This window comes from Tinamus guttatus, unplaced genomic scaffold (assembly GCF_059628265.1).
Source record: "Tinamus guttatus ecotype Peru unplaced genomic scaffold, ASM5962826v1 Tinamus_guttatus_pri_ptg000650l, whole genome shotgun sequence".
In the NCBI taxonomy this organism is placed as follows: Eukaryota; Metazoa; Chordata; class Aves; order Tinamiformes; family Tinamidae; genus Tinamus; species Tinamus guttatus.
The window spans coordinates 512,052-531,110 of record NW_028289184.1 but is presented as its reverse complement, the minus strand read 5'-3'; positions in this window follow the sequence as shown (position 1 = coordinate 531,110).

Genomic DNA, 19,059 nt, shown 5'->3' with positions numbered 1-19,059 from the left:
CATTCCAGCCCTGGCTCCGCTAGCCCAAACCAGCTTGGCAGCTGCCACCTCCGCTCCAAACGCTGGCGGCTCCTGCAGCCAGCAGGGCCAAGGGCTGGTGCTTGCGTCGGGCCCTGGAGCATGAGTCCTTGTCCCAACGGTGCCGCCGGTGCCAGGCTGTGCCTGCCCATCCCTGCGTGTGAGGAAGGGCCACCCTGGAGCAGGCGGCCTGGTCCCCTCTCCACACCAGCTCCCCTGCAGCTCAGACTGGAAAAGGGGAGGTGTTTTCTCTGCTGCAACCCGACTTGAGGAAGCAGCGGCTCCAACTCCCAGCAAAAGCAGGCAGAACCGCCCGGGCAGGGCCCACGAGCAGGGGGCACCGGAGCCTTTTGGAGCTGGCCACGTACCGGGGGCTCTGTGACCACACAACCAAGCGCAGTGCCAGGGCTGCCCTGGGAGCCTGCAGGTTGTTGCTGTCTGAATTACCACAGGAAGAGCTTTTCTAGGAAAAATGCATGGAACTGGCGCAGCACCTGCCCCTTGGTCTATGGTAATGGGCCACCTTCCTTGGAAAAGGTTTCTAAACTCAAGTGCAAGGCTGGATCTTTGCAGGAGCTGACCCCTGATGACCGGCAGCCTGTGCTGCTCTCCCCAGAGATGCTCACAGAGGAGAGATCAGCGTATGGAGCAGAGATGCCTGGGCTTGGGGGTGACGAATCTCCATCCTGCTCTTCTCTAAGGCTAGAGATGCTTCGGATGCCTTTACCAGGACCTTTGCTTCCAGCGAATATCCCTTAAAGGAGAACTTCAAGCAACATCTGCCCAAAAGGCAGACAGGGGAAACCTCTAAGGCTGGCAAAGGTTCTGTCCGTTCTGAGGCCGGAAGAGCAGCTCTGTATTAACGCTGCCCTTTGTAAAACCGCAGCACCAGGCTTGTGTTTGGAAATCCTGGAGTGAAACATCCTGAAGCTGCTTCCCCCAGAGGATGGGACCGGAAGGGCAGCAGGGTGCTCACGGCTGGTGAACTCCTGCCCGGCCCAGCAGCAAACGGGCTGGGGCCGCGTGTTTTCCAGTGGAGCTGCAAGAACAGCTCCTCCGCAGGGCGAGCGCTGAGGCTCCGGGCCAGAGCCTCGTCCTGCCAGCCAGGAGGCTCCCGCTCTGGCCAGGAGGCTCCAGACGAGGAGGCCCCCACTGAGGAGGCTCCTGTTCCCGCTGAGGAGGCTCCTGCTGAGGAGGCTCCTGCTCCTGTTGGTCTCTCCGGCCCTGTAGGAGCCCCATGGAGAGAGGCCGAGCGCGGAGCAGACGTGTCAGCTCAGGCCTCCTCCATTTGCTCTCTTCCCTAATTAGAGGCAGTAATTAGGATGCTCCTCTCTCTGCTTTGCTCCAGGAACCTCTGCACAGAAGAGGCAGCTGAGCCAGAGGCTGCTCTTGGCAGGCATCACCTGCAGCACCTGCAGCGCGCAGCCTCTCCTGACGGTTTTCCCTTTTCCTCCCTTTTCCCGGAGCTTTGCCCAAGCAGATGCCGTGGTGCTATCTGCTGGCAGTGCCCAACATTGCACTGCAGCCGCATGGAGCCCTGTGCACTGCCTCCCCTGCCGCAGGGCCCCAAAACCCCCTCCAAAATGGACTGAGTATTTGCCTGGCGACAGGCAGGTTTTTGCAGCGCTCCATTTGCCAGAGATGCTCCCGGGCAGGAGCTCCCCTGCATTGCGAAGGGAAACGTGTTTCCAGGGGGAGATTTTGTTCTGTCTGGAACGTGATGGGCAAAATAAAAAGGGAAAAAGGAATCAGCGCGTCCTTCCTGCACCTGTCTGGCCAGGCAGAAATGGGCTTGGCTGCCTCGTGCGTGCACTGGGCAGGTGGAACCGCGGCCTTTGCGCCGCCAGCCACAGGCTGCATTTGGGGCAGCGGCAGTTGCTGCTGCGGGGACGTGTCTGTCTGTCTGCACTGTCTCTGCACAGGCCCCCCCTTGCTCTGCTGACAGCGCCTCCTGCTACTCTGCACAGGCGAGCTCTTTGCACCCCTCCATCCGCAGAGCCGTCTGCTATGGGGATTCGGTGCCCCAGACAGTGCTCTGCTGCTGGCGGCTGCCACTAGCATGTCCCTTGGTCTCGCCTTGCTGCCCTTGCTCATGTTTTAGACCCAATTCTTACTATTATCCACAGTTCCTTCTGGACCTGGCCACTGCTGGGGCTCCTCTGGCACCGGCTGGCAGAGCAGACCCCCACCAGGCTCGCACCCCCCTGCTCCTCGCAGCGCGTGCCATGCCCAGCCATGCCAGCCCTGCCCTCCGTCCTCCTCAGGAGAATGCCCTGCTGCCAGCTTGGGTCCGGCACAGAGCACTCGCTGCCCCAGTGCCCGTGCTGCAGTCATCAATGGGCATAAATACTGCTACGTAACTGAACTCCCTAGTAAGTGAATTACTGCTTAATTGCACAAAATTACAAAGAAATTCATTTTTCGAGCGCTAGCAGTTCTGATCTGGCCTTCAAATATGAATTACTAATGCCAGTGAAATGACTCGCCTGGAGGACCCGCGCTGTCAGCGCGAAGCCGCTGAGCTGCGTTGCTGGAACGCAGCTCAGCCTTGCCAGGCCGTGCCCCAGAGCGAGGTCCAGCACCCGCAGTGGTGCTCCGCGAGGAGGGCAGCAGCACTGGCCTCGCTGAGGCCGTCACATGGAATCTCCGGCACCACCCAGCCCTGGCAGCTTCGCTGGCAGTCTCACCAAGGCTGCCATGGCAGCAGAGCTGCCCCTGCACGTGCAGAGCAAACACCTTCCTATAGGCTAAATGGCCTGTGGACACCCTCGGTTTCTCCAAACCGCTCGGACACTGCCCGCTGCGGAGATGGTTTTGGGTTGTGCCCTCAGCCGTGTTCTCTGCTGAGGCCACAGATGGAGACACAAGTGTGGAGCTCCTTGCGGCCACATGCAGCTGCTTTCCAGGTGGTTCCCTCACCTCGTCACGAGAGGCTCTTCTGGAAGAACCGCCATCCCTGCTGCAATAGTCAGGAACAAGCCTGGCAGCTGAAGAGAGGCCTTCTGGACAGTGAGGCCTGGAGAACCGCAGCTTCCAGCCACGGCCCTGCGGGATGGCTCTGCCCGCAGGGGAGGAAGCAGGTTGCTGATGGAGCAGCTCCGAAAGGCATCGGGCTCTCGCAGGGACACTGACACCAGCTGGACCTGCTTCTGCTCCCTCCCAGCACATTCAACAGCCTAGATCACTTGGGTGCTTTTTCTGCTCAGCTCTGGGAGAAGCGTCTCTTCTCGGTCCCTGACTGTGACCCTCGGCCTGTTGTCCCCTGTGCTGCCCCATGGGTGCCCCGGCCGCCCGCAGTGGCCTCCGCAGGGCATCTCAGCTGCTCGCGAGGAGCCCCAGCGGGTGCCCGGACGTCATGGGGGGACCTCCACAGGCCACAGCGAGCACCAGTCCCGCGGCGCAGCGAGGGGCACCACACCGAGGAGCAGAGCAGTCCATCACGCAGGTCTGCAGCCCTGGCAGGTCCTGGCCGCAGAGCTGCCAGCATCTCCCTGCCCCTATCACTGTTAAGACTTGACCCTGCCCAGCGCAGACAAAATGCACAAACACGGGAAGTCTGTGGTGCTGGGGGCAGCGGCGCTTGGCAGATCCGCTCACGGCAGAGTCCCGCTGGCCCTCACCCTGGCACCACAGTCACCACGGGGTCACTCCGGCATCCGCTTCCCCACGGCTGCTCAGGACACTTGGTTCCTTGTCTCTGATTTTCCCCTTCCAGTCTACGCGCAACTCCAGGGCTTCACTGTCTTTGCAAAGGGTTTTCCCCCTCAATACTTGACACAAGTCTCTGTTGTTGCAATTGCAGCTTACTCATTTTGCCCTCCGTCCCCAGGCCAGGAGGAGCAGAGGATTTCCCTGAGCTCCTCAGGGCTCCCAGGAGCTGGCTCTGGAGCGCACGGCACACAGCAAGGTGCGTGATCCCCACCAGCACCTCCTCGCCGGGGCAGCGACACCGCTCAGAAGTGCCCTCCCCTGCTGGTCTCCTAGGCCTCTAGAAGAGGCTCTTCCCACGAAATTATTTTAGGAATTTGGATTGTGCTGGAGAGGAGGCTGGCACGCACCCACAACAACACGGCGAGATAAGACGTTGCAAATCTAATAGGAGCTTGAGAAAGGCAGTGCAGCTTCTTTCCTCAGCTGCAACCTGCCCTCGAAAGCAGAGTGGAGGGCAGTGTTACCAGGCATCAGCACGTCACAGATGAGCTCTGGGGTCCTAGTGCTAGTTTGGGACCCCACAAACCGAACAAATTGTCTGCAGTGGGGCTGGAGGTCGCAGCAGATTGGCAGGCAGTGCAGCTGGTTCAGCATCCCGACAGAGAGAGCCCGGAGGCTTCAAGCTTCAAGCCCACATGGGGAAAAGCAGCGTGGAAAGAGTAGGGCAGCTGAGAGCCTGGTGGCGCTAACGCTGCGCTCCCCAGCTTGCCTCCCTGGGAACAGGGCTGCATGCAGGGGCAGGTGCCCATGTGGGTGGAATTCCTGGTCAGGGCCGCCTGGGCCCTCACACACCTGGATCTGGAGGCTGCTGTTTCTCAGGAGCTGGTCTGGGGCGCAGGGGGCTCATCTCAACCAAGGCATCTGGCTGCCCTAGGACACAGGAGGGCTGGGAAAGCTCTGAGGCTGGAGTGCACAGGGAAGACAAAGACAGAGCCGGAGCTCTTCTGGTCACCTTTCTTCTCTCACTTCAACCGGCAACACTAGAAAATGAATAATTTTCCATGGTATGGCACTATTTAGATGTTTGGCATCTCTAACCACAACCATGTTGCCACTGCCAGGTAAGGAAAGGCCTGTGGAAATGTCAGCATGAAGGCATGTTCTAGAAATGTCCTTTATTTCTGTCTGCCATAAAATGCAGCCTAGTGGGACGTACCTGGGAGCTTAGCCAAGAATGTGTCACATCAGCCGTCCCAGGAGATGTCACAGGACAGAGCCCGCAGCGGCAGGCAGAGGCCTGGACCAGGACTCTGCCAAGCGCATATATGTACAGCTTACAAGTGCCTTCGGGCAAGAAGATGCTCCTAAAGCCCACGGCAGCTTAAAGCAAGGCTGTGCTCAAGCTCTGCGCAGCCCTGAGTGCAGCAGTGGTGGCAGGAAGCCGCGGAGGTGCCGATGTCACTGCCGCTGCGGGCGCAGAGGGCTGCAGCGCCCGGGCTCGGTACTCTGTGGCTGCTGCCCGGGACAGGGACCTCAGCGTCACCCACAGCAGCTCCCGCTGCCTGCGCAGCTGTGCCCATGGGCAGCCGCGCGCCCAAGGCCATGTACTTCCCTGCCAGCTCCCTCCGGCTGCTGGCACCGGCCAGCGGCAGCAGTGGCCCCGGGGGCTCCCTGCATGCAGCTCAGCACAAGGCAGCTCCTGGCCAGTCATGCCAAGATGGAACAGGGCTCCAAGGGTTTTGGAGGCTCACGGGACTAGGGTCATAGGGTTGCAGGGTAACTCAGGCTTGAAGTGGCCTCAGGAGATCCCTAGCCCAAGCGTTTGCTCAAAGCAAGGTCAGCTATAGGGGCAGTTCAGACTGCTCAAGTTCTTATCCAGTTTGGTCTTGAAAACCTCCAAGGATGGAGCCTGCCACAGCCTGCTGGGCAACTGCTGCCACAGCTTGTCTGTTCGCATGGAGCAAAAGCGCCCACACTAGCTGCTCCTGCATTTCCGTGGGCCCCGCAGCACCAGGAGCCCTGGAGCTGGGACAGGCCCCAGGGCTTTGCCAGGGAGCAGCAAGCCTTGCCATGCACCAGAAGCATTCCCAGGTGGAAAACCAGGGTCACCAGCATAGAGCAGAGTGAGCAGCAGCTGTGTGGGAGCCCAGGCTCGCCTCAGCTCTCCCACAGTCCCTCCACAAGATGCATCCTCAGTCTCCTGCCAGGCAAACACCAGCTCCATGGGACACGGGAACAAGGATTTTCAGGCTTTGCGGTTGTGGTGCAAGGGAGCACAGCCTTGGATGTGGTTAATGTTGGTCAAACCAAAACTATTTGAACATTTGCCACTTAAGCTTACCACTTGCATTTGCAGAATATTAGACTGGCTTCCCCCACTGCTTCTTGTGGAGCTCACAGAGCTCACAGTCCGGTTTGGTCTGGGGAGTGATGTCTGGGACACCTGGAGGCGGGCGGGAGGCCGCTGCCCCTCCGTCCCAGCTGCATCCTGCTGCTGATGGCCAGATGATTGTTCAGCCTGGAGAAGAGAAGGCTGAAGGAGATCTAATCAGTGTCCATAAGTACCTCAAGGGAGGCAGTGAGGAGGATGGTGCTGGCCTCTTTTCAGTGGTGGCCACCAACAGAACTAGAGGAAACGGCCACAAACTGAAGCATAAAAAGTTCCACAGGAACTTAAGGAAAAATGTCTTAACAGTGAGGGTGACAGAGCACTGCCCAGAGAGGTTGTGGAGTCTCCTTCTCTGGAGATCTTCAAAACCCACTTGGATGCAGTCCTGTGCCACGTGCTCTAGATGACCCTGTGTGTGCAGGCGGTTGGACTAGATGACCTCTGGAGGTCTCTTCCAACCTTAAGCATTCTGTGATTCTACGATGCTGCCTCGTGCGGAGAGGGGCTGGCCCCTCTGTGCGCTGGGGAAGGGCAGCTCGAGCACCCCGGCGCCGGTCCCCTCCCGCTGCTGGGAAGCCCAGCACAACCACTCCCACCGCAGGCGCTTCTGCTCAGACAGGACTATACCCCCGGCCCTGAAGGCACCATTTGTGCTTGTCTTGTCCCATTTGCCCAGCTGGCCAGAAGACCCCTCTTCTAAACATATTGCCATTTAAAGCGTGTGGTCCTAGCTAGATTTATTGCATGGGCTTTATTTTCTCATTCTGCAGCTCTGCTCCCAGCACTGAATCATTGCTGGTTTATGACCCATCAGTGAGGCTGCAAGTCAGAGCTGGTAAATCTGCAAGTTGTGCCTGACAACACCCCATGATGTGGCTGTTCCTCGTGACAGGGACAAATGTCTTGAGTTAGTGGCACTGCAGGCAGAGCCTCCCTGCACAGCTCCACGGAACTGGCCACGTCTCCCTACAGCCTCCCGCGTCCGCCAGCTGCCGCAGCCACTGCAGAACCATCCGTCCCGCGCAGGTGCCTCCCACCAATCTATGCCACCAGGTAGGCTCCGAACTCCTGTGGATTTCTATCCCTGGACCACACGGCTCTGGAGAGGCTGCCTGAGGTGGAGGCTTGAGCTCTTTTTCTTCTATAGCCTCCCACTCATCTTCTGGTGACACTATTCAGGTGTAGGTCTAGTCTCTCCTATAGCTCAGAGCATAGCCTGCGACTCAAGACCTGGATCATTTTCAGATATACCCGAGCCGGGCATTCCCAAGAGCCCGCAGGGAGGACCAGAGAGCTTCCTGTAGAGGTTAGGCCCGAAAGGCCCCGCCGGGCCTTTCACGTGGCCTTGCACACGGCGGGAGGAACAGTGGGGTGTCTGGGTCACATCGCACCTGGGCTCATGTCCCGTCTCAGTCATGTATGGGCTCACTCATGTCCTCAGCACAGGCCTGAGTGGTGGCAGACACAGGGCATCTTTCTGGTGCCACCTCGCCCAGGGGCTCCTGGTGCAAAGGGCACCATCGCAACCAGCTTGTGCGTCCGCAGACAGGCTGGGCACCCCAGGCTCCCTGCCCACGGTGTCTGCAGTGGCTTTGGGCCAGTCTTTTTGTGCCAGGCTCTTCTGTCATGACAGGGAAAGCTGATGCAAGTGTGGGGCTAGGGGAGACAGCCGAAAAAGGGAAGTATCTCCATGTTTCCTCCAGCATGGACTCCTTTCAGACCAGAAAACCTAAAGTGACTCTCTCCCCGAGCCGTCCTCAAAGCTCCTTCTCCCCTCTGACTCCTTATGCCGTTGTAAAAGAAGCCATATACTCTCAGACCCAGCATCTTCCCAGTGTTTCTCCACGGTGGCTACGAGTGATAAGGAGGAGGCTGAAGGGAGGAAGGTTTGTGCTGTCTTCTCCATGCCCTGCCCCATTCTGCTGCTTCCCGCCCTGCCCACGCTGGGGAACGAACCGTGATACTGAAAGGGATGGTGAGAGCTATAAAAACAGCAACAGCTGCAGCCCACAAGCATGTGATAAGATCGAAATCAGCTTTTGGAGCAGCGCTGACTGAATCTGCCATCAATAACCATAGAAGCAATTCCCATACTTGCAAAACAAAGAGGCTTTTCACCCTCTCCTCCCTGCCTGCTGCCCTCTGCAGAGCGCAGCGCTTCGGGAGGAATTGTTAATAAACACATCTCCCTGGAAATTTACAGCTCAGCATGTTCTGCAAAGCAGCAATCCAGCCTAGCAACGTCTCCCAGCGGAAAAGCGGGACCACACAGGCAGTGGGAGCGCAGCACCGGAACCAGCCTTGCTCCGAGCGCTGCGAAAATCCTGATGAACGGGAGATTAACTCTCGTGCAACGTATGACGTCATTGGAGAGCAAGCCTAAAAACTGCTGCTCTGGATTAAAGAAATACTTGTTTTTTACAGTGCCGCAACCAGCAGCTACCAGCGTGTGGGATTGGAAGGGCCTCAGTCTCCCCAGGACCAAAAGGCCCCTCTGTACTCACAGCGAGGCTGCTGCAGGGCTGCAGAGAGCTGGGACGTCCCAGCAGCCGGCACCTGCACAGCGCAGCTGCGGAGCACAGGGAGCCACGGGAAGCTCCAGCACCATCTGCTTGTCATGAGCAAGGAGGCTCTTGGCTCCTGGCCCCCTTAAAGCATTTGCTTAAAAATAGCCACGTTGGAAGGACCCTCCCAGCAGTTCCTAGGCGGTGAGGCCCTGCAGGGCCCGTGTCATGGAGCGACCTGGGGCATCCCAATCACCTGTAAGGGCAGCCGGCCGCCCTGTGCGGCAGCGCGGTCAAGGTCGGCCAAGCAGAGGAGCACGAGACGCCCTGGCCAGCAGCACACGGCTGGGGCAACAGCAGAGCGGATCAGAGGTGATCTCAGTGCCTTGCGATGTGCAGCTCGGCTTTGAGACCCTTCTCCAGGGCCAGGCTGAGACCTCAATAGCAGGAGACCGAGCGGCTCAGGGAGCAGAGAAGCAGCAGATCTGCCAAACGTGGGGCCCGGCTGGGCCAGGGCCGCCCTCCTGCACAGTTGCCAGCTCTGCAGCCGCTGCCCTCGTGCCAGCCAGTCCCTGCTGACCCGCTCTGGGGCTCCGCGCGGCTGCTCCACCCACAGCCCAGACACAAGAAGTGTGGAGCAATAGGAAGGCCAGGATAAGAGCCTGCCTGTCCATCACGGAACGCTGGTGCCTCCCCACCAGCTCCGGCCGAGTGGCTGGTTTCTGGAGTGCTAAACCTCTGCAGAGAGCAGAGGGCAGAGGAGGGTGAATTAGGGCTTCCTGGGGTGCTGATCATTCTTTTCCCAGGTCACCGAGTGCCCTACAGAGCACCCTTGGCTACCCGTCCTGGTGTTCTGTGGACGGAGAGTAGGGATTTCCGCACAGTGCCGTGCCGAGCACCAGTCCTGGGCTGGCCCAGCTGCTCCCAGAGTGCAGGCACAGGGGCAAGGGGGGCTGGAGGCCTCTGCGAGGGCCTCTCTGGCCTGGGCACCGTGGGGATCTGAGGGCAGTCGGTGAAATGTCGCGGTGGGCTCTGCCAGCTGGGCCCTGCCGCACAACCAGCGCGGAGCCTTGTGTGTGGGACATGTCACGAGCAAGACCAGCCTCTGCAAACCCCTCGGCCCTTCTGCAATCGCTTTGGGTCCTCTGCAAACCCCTCGCCCCTCTGCACATTGCTTGGCCCCTCTGCGTGTTACTCCACTCTGCCACATTACTCAGGCCCCTCACGCACTGCTATTGCATAGTGAGTGCTCAGTGAAATAAACCTAATTTGGAAATTAACCGTATTTTCTTAATCTGAAAATAAGAGTCCTGCAGTCAATAACCAGCAGAATCCCCAAGGGCTCTTACTGCAGAGGAAGAATCAAGCCATTGCTATGCTAACAAGTATATTAGCTAATGAAAACAGTATTTAAAATAATCACAATATTTCTTTATTTGCATGTAAAGATGACATAATAAAAGATAATTAGCAGCATGCGAAGCAGTTCTACTACTCAATTTTCTCAGTTTAGATAATTAATTATCTTAGTAAAATGCATCATTATGGCTAATTTTAGAAAAATCTAGCAGCTGCAAGGTCATAGTGGGAACAATTTCAATTTGTAATTGGAAGAAACATGAAAGTGAGTCAGATAATCTTTTATTAGATAATAATAATGAATCAGACAGGCACATAATATTAAGTACTTTAAGAGGCAGAAAATGCACTGAATCATTTCATAATGTCATCAAACATGCGGCAGGCAGGGGCCTGGCCTCGTCCCCAACCCTCCTGCGGAGATGGGGCTGGGAATGTGGGGGGTTTCCCGCCTGCTTTGTGCTGAAGCGGGAGGCGCTGGCGGAGTGGCCCCTCCGCGTGGTGCTGCCATGGGGAGCGGGAGGGACTCAGAGCTGCGTGACGCGAGAGGACCAAGCAGTAAAACCCTCCTGCGGATGGAGGAGCCCCGGGCCCACGCGCGGCCTCCTCAGCACCGCTGTGGTCCCTTCCCGCCCACACCGCAGCGGCAGCGCATGGGACGCAGGCCCTGTGGGGCTCAGCCCTTCTCCCACCGCCTGCCAGGTCCCCACACAAGGTCCCAGCAGGTGACCAACGAGGACCAGCCTCGATGGGTGGCCAAGGGCTCCAGCTGGAAGAGGGACCGCACTGCCGATGGGCCAGTACCCATGGCAAGGGTGGGTTCTGTCTGAGGCCTGAAACTCAACAGCGTTGGACGCACACAGGGATTTTGCCATGTGCCTTCTCAAGAATGCTTGGAAATGCCTCAGGAATGGGCCTGAAGGAGGCCCTGGGCTGAGACTGGCCCTGGGTCTCCTTGAGGAGAGCAGGAGGTGCAGAGGCTGGTCTGCACCGCTCGGCAGGAATGGTGCCGTGCGGCTGCCAGCACAGCCCTGTCTGCAGCCGTCTGGCACCTGCGTGGGTTGGCAGCTGTAAACCTGGTCTTGCAGGACCTGCTCACTGCTCCGTCATGTTGGCCGTTCACGAGCGAGGAGGGCTGACGTGGAACCATCTGTCTGCTGCGTGTAGGACCTCCTCTGCGCGGGGCAGCCCATGAGGAGGCACCCGTTGAGAGACCATTGCAGCTCCAGGACCTCCCTGAGTTTGGACACACAGGTGCTTGGGTTCTCCAGCCAGGGCTCCATGTAAAATCTGCACGTGGGGGGGAGGAGGGGGGCTTTTGCAGCTGAAAAAACCTTCCAGCCCTCTACGCAGAAAGTTTCCAGCACGGCAACTTTAATAGCTTAAAAAGGAAAATGTAGCTCAAGGCGCTGGAAAACCCAAACCTCAGTGTGTGGAGAACAGGATGGCTGAAGCCGGCCAGGGCACACGGTAAGAGCATTGCCCGGCTCCCAGCAAGACCCAGTGGGATTTGGAGCTCTGACTTGCCGCAGGGAGAGCTGAAACACCCCAGGCCTTCCCTATACACTGTACATGCTCCCCGCTGCGGTGCCAGCAACACTGCATGAGCTGTGCAAGCTGCGAGCGGGCAGTCAAGCCTCGGGGGCCCAGCATGCAGCCTGCTCAATATACTCAGCCACCGAGGGTCTCCTGGGGACACCGTGGCAGCGCTGCCACCTGCCAGGCCGGGCTTGTCACCCGCAGAGCCCTGCAAGGGCCCCGTCTCTGCCCTGCGGAGCTCCCCTTGTGCTGCCGCTCTCCCACGCACCTAGCTCTGAGCTGCAGTTCACAAAGGCCAAAACTGCCTCCTGACAGGAAACGTGGAATAGTCTGGGGCAGAACATGGGGGATAGCTGCAGGGATGAACTGTGCGTGCGACTCTGGTGCTGCCAGTGGCGCCAGCACTGCCAGAACTCCCGAGGACGATGTGCCAGAGACCCCAGCCCTGCATTTGGAGAAACTTGGCAGCACTGTCCCGTTGGATCAGTCTGTGGTTCCACTGATGCCCTCTCTGGGCATGTGAAGCTCAAGGTGAATTTTTAGTGTGGCTTCTTTGCAAAGGGCTCTTGAAAAGATGAAGGTTCCTGGCTGAGTGGGCAGAAGAAACTGCTGGAGCCTGTCTGGCTCCTGCTGGAGACCTGAGCCAGCGATACCCATTAATGTGGTGTGATAAGAGATAGCCCCTACTCCTGTATCCCGAAGGCCTGCGCAAAGGCAAATCTGTGCAAACATCTGCCCTGCAGCTGCCTGCAAGGGCAATATTTTGGCAAAAAAGGCCCAAGTGCTTCTCCAGCAGGAGGGGTGGCTGCCTTGGCAGCACCATCGCTTCGATTGCGCCCAGCAGGTGCCAAGGGCAGAGCCTCATGTTCCCTTTCCAGCAGCACGGATGGCATCGTGGAAGGGGCAGATGAGCCCCCAGGTCCCACCGGCCCCCAGAAACACGGCTGGTGCAGGACTGCCCAGAGAGCAGGAACTGCCGGCACCACCCGGGGAAGCGGGAGCCCGAAGCGAAGGAGAGGGCCTGTCCCCACAGACTGGGGGTGGACAGCGGCTCGGCAGAGCCCTTCTCCAGCAAGGAGAGGTTTACGGGAGCCTGGGGGATCTGCCAGAGCGAGGAGCAGCGCTGAGGGCAGCCAGCGTCCCGGGGTGCAGCCCCGCGGCCGGCGGGGCCTGCGTGAAGGTCACCTCCGGCCCAGGGCTGCCGTGTGGGAGAGGAGGAGGAAGGCAGGGAGGCAGCGGCGCCTGGAGTGGAGAAGGAAAAGCTATTAGGGAAACACAGTGGTGAGCGTGGGGGCATGAGGACACCCTGGGGGCTCCTCGGGGACAGGCAGAGGGAGGAGGTGATGGGGGTGCAAGGTGCCCCCCGACGAGGCACAGCAGGGCCAGCGAGGTTGCTGCTGGGACGAATTAGCTGCCCTATTGCAGAGAGGAGCTTGCGGTCACCCCGGGCGAGAGAGCCAGGGAGCTGGCATGGCAGGAGGTGGGCATGGAAAACCCTGCACGTGAAGCAGAGACGTCGCAGCGGAGGACCCAGCAGCACCTGCCGTGGGACCCGCGGGAGCACCACGACTGACCTTGCTCTGGGTACGTGGGCGGATGTGGGACGGGAGGTAGAGTGGGAGCAGGTCACCAACAGTGCCACGCACGCCCAGCCTCTTGCCAAGCCCAGCAAGGCCTTCACGTAGCCCCAACATCCAGAGACGGCAGCATTTGATACCGGGCTTTGAGCCAGTGTGAAGCAGGACACCTCATGAGCCAAAGATCAGGAATTTAAGCAGGAAATGGGAGAAAACACCATGTAGTGTCTGCTGAGGTTACAGAGCTGCCAAAGAAGGAAAATTGCCCCTCCGACTTCCCAGAAGCCCTGATGGAAGCGAGGGGTCGAGGGGTTGAGGCGGGCAAGGAGGGAATAGAGAGGTGTCACAGCCAGTGGGGAGACGCTGCTGCCATGGGCACAGGCGGGATGCGGGGCAAGAGCGCCCTATGGCCAAGGCCTCCAGGCGCGCTCCCGGGTTGCGCCAGGCGGGATGCCCTGGGACAAGTGCCCTCAGCTGAGGCTCCCCCACAGGGCTCAGCAGGCGGGTGCCCTTTTCCCTAGGGAATGTCAGAGGCATGCGTGTTGCCAGGCAACACGGCCCGCCCCCCGCCGGGCTCGTTGCCACGGCGACCGTGTCCCAGCAGCCCCACGCGGGCGGTGCTGAGGGAGCCGCGAGGCCAGTGCCACCGAGCCCGGTGCCCCGTCCCCGCTGAAGCTGCTGCTCAGCGCTGGCCGCCTCAGGAAGGGCAAGAACATCTGCATTTCCCTTTGCCGTTTGTTATTTTCCCGGCTTCTTCCTAAGCAGCAGCAGTGCTGGCTTGATTCCATGTCCCCTCATCTGGCTGTGTGTGTGACGATGGTTTCTGTGTCGTTTCCAGGGTCCAAGTGGTGGTAGATGGCATTGCAAGCAAGGTGTATTTTTGGTGTATTTGCTGCGGGAGGCGCAGTACGGAGAGGAAGGGGGCTGTATGGGAGCCATGGGTGGCATTGTGGTTCTCCTGGCCTCATGGATGCTGCTTGCAAGGAAAGGACAGATGGCTTGGGATGTCGGGAACGCCATGCGTCCTGTCTCCTGCAGCAGAGCTCCCAGACCTGCCGCCTCCTCTGTGGCTTGCCCTCTGCCTTCAGTAGGGCATTTCTGCTTCCCGAAAGCAGAAATCCAAGGCAGGATGTTGGACTCTTCAGAAGCAGAAACCTGGCCCCATTTCAGCCCCACCGGCTAGGCACGTCCATGTGGCAGCGATGGCCACGGCGGAGCCGGGTGGCCAGGCGGGCGCCGCGAGGCAACACGGCAGCCCCAGGGCGGCACCGCGGGCACGTCCTGAGGGCTCCAACAGCTCCATCATGGAGGCTCTGGTGGCTCCTTCCCGCGGTCCCACCACGGTTGCAGGGCCTGGCCCCTCACACTCATCCTGGAAGCAACCGCGATGAACCTCAGTGCAAAGACCAGAGTGAATATGGACAAGCTGAGTCCTCTCTTTCCCCTTTGAAACCTGGACATCCAGGCAGTGCTGGCAGCCTGGCAGGGCTTGGCTGGGTATCCAGGGGGCTGTAGGAGGCCGGGGGCTGCCACGAGAGGGGTCCTGGGTGCAGCCGCAGCTGCTGCCGGCTGCTCTGAGACGCCAGCTGCAGGGCCAGGCAGCACTGGAGCCGCCCAGCCAGGCCCTGCACTTGGGTGCCCCTGCTCTGTTGTGCCCCCAAAGATGCCAGGTTGGTGTTGCCAGAGACCAGGAAGGATGTGGAGGTGGGTAATGCATGGTATAATTCGCATGCATGCATCAAACCTGGTGTAAATATCAAGTTATAGATGAATACTCTGTTGAGAAGCTGGGCAGGAGAGGCTGGAGCTGCCTGCTGGCCCTGCAGAGCAGAGCTGGCCAGGCCAGGGCCCCATGCTCAGCTGGAGCAGCACGATGCTGCGTGGAACACTTGCTGAGGCCTGGAGGGCTCCTCTGTGGCCCGGAGAGCCCTTCGTGCTGCTGCGCACTGCAGGGATGAACCCGCGGAGATTGGAATTAGTGGCTGTCACCTTGGAGCACTGTTGGATTAACAGCGTGGCGAAGTGTGTGTTTGTACCCAGGCTGCTGCCGCTGCGCAGTGCTGCGGGACAGGCCCGCGTGGTGCCGCACCGTGGGGAAGGCTCGTCCTCGGCCGCAGGCCGCTGTGCCAGCTGCCGAGACCGGGCTCACAGCGCCGACCGCCTCCACCGTGGCTGCCTTTGCTGCGGCTGTTCGTCTGCTTGCACTGCCGCTGCGTGCGCTGCATCCAGAATGATGACTTGGATCCTAAAGCAGATTTCTGCCTGTGTTTGCTGTCCCGGAGTGAAGTGTCTCCCACACAGAGGAGGAGCTCTGATGAATAACAGCCCCTCAGAGCGGTGCCTGCTGCCGTCCCGCTGGCACCAGTGCCCCCACGACGCAGCCTGGGCCCGGTGCGCACAGTGCGGAGTGGCACACGCATGGCCCTGCCATGGAGCTGCCCCAGAGCTGCAGGCTCCAAAATGCCCGCCGGGCTTGGCAGCTTCGCTCACGTTTCCTTCAAGCTTCTGGCTCCAAGGCTGGACTGCCAGGGCTCAACCCCGCGCACAAGATGCCTCCCATTTGGCCAACGTCTAGTGAGGAAAAGGCAGTTGCACGCGCAGGCCCGTGAACAAGGTTTGCAGCCTCCGAAAGCTGTCTGCTCGCTCTGGAGTGCTTCGCAACACCCTCTTTCCGAAGGGCCTGGAGGGAGCCCTCAGCACTGCTCATGCGGAGGATGTGTCGAAGCTGCCTCCCTTCACACGGCAAAACTGGCAGAGCGCTCTGAAGTCGATGCCCAGCCCCAGGTTATACACGGATTTTAGCAGTGCTGGTGCTGGCTGCACTGCAGATCAGGCACTTGTTGGGAGCAGCTAGGATCATCGGGAAGCTGCCTCCGAAACCACCCGAATATCAGTGCAGCCAGGTGCACATTTGGAACTCCAGGAACAACAAACATAGGAAACTTTGGACCAAAAACCTCTCTTAAGAGAACAGTAGCGAAGGAAAAGATTTTTGAAGCCTGTCCTGGTGCACGGGGTTCTTATGCGCAGGACCTTGCTCCTGCTCTATTGAGCTCTGTGAGGTTCCTCCCTGCCCTTCTCCCCAGTCTGTCCAGGCCCCTCTGTTCCCTGCAGACTCTTCACTGCTCGGCTCTGCCCCATCCGCTCATCGCAAACAGAGCTGGCAGAAGAAGAGTTTCTGTGTTGCCGCTTCTGAGGTTTCAGGAAGGACCATTTCAGTATTTTGCTCTAGCTCTTAAATAAATCCACATGGGGACTGTTCAAGGAAGGGCACATTCTCCAAGGCCGCCCTGTGTGTTGAGGGCTGCTTTGTGTGTGATATTCCACGTAGGAGCAGGGCACTGCCAGGCGTGAGCACCCGCTCTGAGGCAGGAGCCATGGAGACATGCGGGGCTTCCTGCTGGGCCCAGCGCTGCAGCCCTGGTGCCAGAGTGGAGCTGGCGCTGCCACGGACCTGCCCTTCCCCAGGGGCGGTTCTGACCATGGCTGATTGGCACTGCTTTGGCTCCCCACGCTGACCCCGACGGAGCAGTGATCAAACCTCCTTCATGGCCAGGAAGCTTGTGCTAATTCCCAAGGCGTTCCCGTTACCGCACGCGCTGCCAGGACCAGGGCTCTTCCCTGCGGAGCTGCCATGACCTGGTCTCTCAGCCACCCCCGAGGCGGTGCCTGCCCACAGCCAGACAACAGAGATGTCAAATTCTCAATGTGCACAAAAATAACAGCTGTCTGGAGTATTTACAAACGAAATGCAGGGCAGGATTCTGCTCTCTGTTCTAACAGCATCACCTGCCTGGATCAGCGTCCCCAGACCGGGTGGTGACGCAAATCGAAGGGCCTGCGCTGGAGCACGTGGGCCTGCAGCGGCGGCAGTGAGCGGGGCGAGGACGTCTGCGTGCACCAGCCCCTCCACCAAGGTGACACTCGCTCCTCTGCCTGTGCACCTTAGCCACAGCTAGTCTCTGCAGGGGAGGGTGCAAACTTGTTACATTGGACTGCAGTTTCCTTGGAAAACTTCTATGTTGTTTAAGAATCTCAATCAAAAAGAACTGGGAAATATTAGGAACTGATAACTACAAAGTTACTAGATAAGAATCTTTAAAATTTATTGGACTAACTGTGTTACATTCAATATTTGATGTGTTTCTCCTGGACAAAGAATTGGCATAAATACAAACAAGCCTTTGTGTGCCTTCCCTAAACAAATAAGACATAAAGTACTAGAGACAAGGGAACATAGTTCACATCTTCATATTTACATTTTGCCTTTACTTTACAACTTAGCGCCAGGAATATTTACAGAAAAATACAATAAGAACAAAAAGATCACGTCTTGGCAACATACAGAAATTCATACAAATTGTACATGATTCGAAGCACATGATATCTGGCATCCTCATCTCAAATTGCTCCTGCTAAAATCCACGTGGAAAACGCCTGTGTGTTTCCCTTCAGAGACATCGCTTGGTTACGAGCTTGCGGAGTCACGGCCACCCTCTCCCGTTAGACTGGACCTCAGCCCCACTGTCCTAGTGGGCCAGGCAGAGCCCGCGGGAGGGAAGCGGGACGCGCGGCAGGACGCGCCGCCAGCAGCCGCCTCTCCCTCGGCCCCGCGCGCGGCGCCAGCCTGGAGACACCTTGTTCTCCATGGAGCCACTCAGCGTTTGCTGTGGATTTGCAAAGCCACTTTTGGAGTACCTTTAAAAAGATGCTTTCTAAAACCAGCATCTTTACTAAGGTACTAAAATTTCTGTAATTTCAAGACTGCATTTAACAAGGTGACAATGTTACCCCCCACCATGATCTAATGCACCATTCAAGGGATGCTGTCATTGGAAACAGAATTATGAACCCAAACAGAATGTCCTCAGTATGCAAAAAGAGAAAGTCTCAATTTAGTTATGCAATATTTGTAACTCAGATTCTGTAGCACTACGTTACGTGCTGAAGTCTAGATCACACAACACACACAGAACATGGTCAATGTTCATCGTCTTGGAAGAATGAGAACACAAAAACGAGCCACGCCAGCTGCAGTATTGAAAACTCAATACAGTCAGACTGTGATACAGAGAACAAAAAAGGTAAAAAAAAAAAAAAGAAAAAGAAAAAGAAAAAGAAAAAAAAAACAGAGGCTGGATTCTTGACTGTAAAGTGTTCTTGTGGTCATGACCAAGAAATCTCTTACTTGCCCTAATCCTTCTGGGAAGCAGCTCAAGGTCATGTCCCAGGCTTGCCAAAGCCAGAAGAGTTTGGCTGCTGCCTTTGATGGGACAAGGACTTCCGTCTCCGACCGCGTGTTCCACTCTGCTGCCAACACCTCCGCGCGCTGGGGAATGCGGGTGCCCTCATCACCACCCTCATGCGAGCCAAGCGGGATGGAGCTCATCTCGGAATCACCACGGGTTTGTACTGAACTGTGACCACGCACCTACCTAGCCAGCAAAACAACACAACTAAGGGACCAGTCATACCGCTATTGCGCGACATGTTAAACAGCTGACTTGAAAAACCAAATCAAGGTTGTATTAAGTGAGTTATAAAGCCCTGTTCCTCACCTCAGGCTATGGATAGACACAGTGACAGCGTGCACAGCAGTTAACTTCTTCCAAAATTTCTGAGAAGTTACATTATTTTCATTATTACTATTCCAGTGGGTGTCTTATCTATGTTCTAGATGAAATACGGAAACACACCTAAGAACTATTCTTCATCCAAGCGTAGGACTTTTTAAAAAGGAAAATTTCCAGGCAATCCCTGTGGCTACCACGGACTTCCTAGAAAATATCCAGGGTTCCTCTCTGTATAGATACTTTTATGATACAGACTTTATATCTGAATACCCGAAAGAAGTATCTTTTGCTGCTCATTAGTATATAAACCAATGACTTTGCATATAACTGACAGGCTCATAGCTATGGTATCTGTTAAGTTATTGAACAAGTGCAGACACTTGATTGCTCAGTATGTTTATTTTTGTTACACATGCATTGAACATGCCTTTTAGATCGGTGGACTAAAG